The sequence below is a fragment of the Durio zibethinus genome, unplaced genomic scaffold, assembly GCF_047325235.1.
Source record: "Durio zibethinus cultivar Kanyao isolate XHJ-2024 unplaced genomic scaffold, ASM4732523v1 HiC_scaffold_2, whole genome shotgun sequence".
In the NCBI taxonomy this organism is placed as follows: Eukaryota; Viridiplantae; Streptophyta; class Magnoliopsida; order Malvales; family Malvaceae; genus Durio; species Durio zibethinus.
The window spans coordinates 1,450,651-1,453,150 of NW_028323043.1; positions in this window are offsets into that span (position 1 = coordinate 1,450,651).

Sequence of the window (2,500 nt, forward strand, 5' to 3'; positions counted from 1 at the left end):
CGATCACCATCGGCACAAGCTGGGCCCTGGTGCGGGCGGTTGCCTCGACCACCATCGGCACACGCTGGGCCCTGGTGCGGCAGCTTGCCTCGAGCACCATCGGCACACGCTCGACCCTGGTGCGGTCGGTTGCCCCGAGCACCATCGGCACACGTTGGGCCCTGGTGCGGCAGGTTGCCTCGACCACCATCGGCACACGCTGGGCCCTGGTGCGGGCGCTTGCCTCGACCACCATCGGCACACGCTCCGCCCTGGTGCGGTCGGTTGCCTCGAGCACCATCGGCACACGCTGGGACCTGGTGCGGCAGGTTGCCTCGACCACCATCGGCACACGCTGGGCCCGGGTGCGGGCGGTTGCCTCGACCACCATCGGCACACACTGGGCCCTGGTGCGGGCGGTTGCCTCGACCACCATCGGCACACGCTGGGCCCTGGTGCGGGCGCTTGCCTCGACCACCATCGGCACACGCTGGGCCCTGGTGCGGCAGGTTGCCTCGAGCACCATCGGCACACGCTGGGCCCTGGTGCGGCAGGTTGCCTCGACCACCATCGGCACACGCTGGGCCCTGGTGCGGGCGCTTGCCTCGAGCACCATCGGCACACGCTCGGCCCTGGTGCGGTCGGTTGCCTCGAGCACCATCGGCACACGCTGGGCCCTGGTGCGGCAGGTTGCCTCGACCACCATCGGCACACGCTGGGCCCTGGTGAGGGCGCTTGCCTCGACCACCATCGGCACACGCTCGGCCCTGGTGCGGTCGGTTGCCTCGAGCACCATCGGCACACGCTGGGCCCTGGTGCGGGCGCTTGCCTCGAGCACCATCGGCACACGCTCGGCCCTGGTGCGGTCGGTTGCCTCGAGCACCATCGGCACACGCTGGGCCCTGGTGCGGCAGGTTGCCTCGACCACCATCGGCACACGCTGGGCCCTGGTGCGGGCGTTTGCCTCGACCACCATCGGCACACGCTCGGCCCTGGTGCGGCAGGTTGCCTCGAGCACCATCGGCACACGCTGGGCCCTGGTGCGGGCGGTTGCCTCGACCACCATCGGCACACGCTGGGCCCTGGTGCGGGCGCTTGCCTCGACCACCATCGGCACACGCTGGGCCCTGGTGCGGCAGGTTGCCTCGAGCACCATCGGCACACGCTGGGCCCTGGTGCGGTCGGTTGCCTCGAGCACCATCGGCACACGCTGGGCGCTGGTGCGGGCGCTTGCCTCGACCACCATCGGCACACGCTGGGCCCTGGTGCGGCAGGTTGCCTCGATCACCATCGGCACACGCTGGGCCCTGGTGCGACAGGTTGCCTCGAGCACCATCGGCACACTATCGGCCCTGGTGCGGGCGGTTGCCTCGACCACCATCGGCACACGCTGGGCCCTGGTGCGGGCGCTTGCCTCGGGCACCATCGGCACACGCTGGGCCCTGGTGCGGGCGGTTGCCTCGAGCACCATCGGCACACGCTGGGCCCTGGTGGGTTTAGGCACATCTTCAAATTTCTGCCGTGCCAATGCCATTTTTATGGCTTGTAAATTCATACAATGGTCCCCTAAGCCTTCACGTGAAGTTTCGTTGGAAGATGACTCGTTTTCTATTTTTCACGATTTTCGAAACTTTTTGCGGTTCGGGATTTTTTAAAATTTTTTTATAAGGATTTTTGGCCCCAAATTTTGTAGGCATGATCCTTCTATTTTTGTTGGCATGCACAAAAAAATTCAGCTAAAAACTCGAAGTAGAGAAGATTTTGTGACCGTTTGAAAAAAGTGTCCCCATTTCAGACACTTTAACGGCTACTGGTAGCAAACCTGTAAAATCTCAAATGCTCTTTAAGGGGGTGTGAATTCTCAGAGGTTTGATGAGGGATAGGGGGCCAACACAAGGCCAAGTACCAGCACCCATCGCACATCATGTGCGCACACCCCCCCGGCCCCCCTCCCAATCGCCGGAACCCCAATGCCGCCGGTCAGGTTCTCCGGCGGTACTCCGGCGATGCTCCGGCGATGCTCCGGCGATGCTGTCCCGAGTGAAAAAAATGCGGCACCAGCACATGCTGGAGCCAAGCATGGGCACCGTGGCTCAAAATCGAACTTCGGCCAAGGCCTCGACCATCAATGGCACATGATGACGCATGGTGATGGCACATGCATCGACCATCATCGGCATAGGCTGCCCTTCGGTACGGGCACTTGCCTCGACCGCCATCGGCACAAGCTGGGCCCTGGTGTGGGTTGTTGCCTCGATCACAATCGGCACATGCTGAGCCTTGGTGCGGGCGGTTGCCTCGAGCACCATCGGCAGACCCTGGGCCCTGGTGCGGCCGGTTGCCCCGATAACCATCGGCACACGCTGGGCCCTGGGGCGGGCGTTTGCCCCCAGCACCATCGGCACACGCTGGGCCCTGGTGCGGGCGCTTGCCCCGAACACCATCGGCACAAGCCGGCCCTTGGTGCGGGCTCCTGGCTCGACCACCATCGGCACACGCTGGGCCCTGGTGCGGGCGGTTG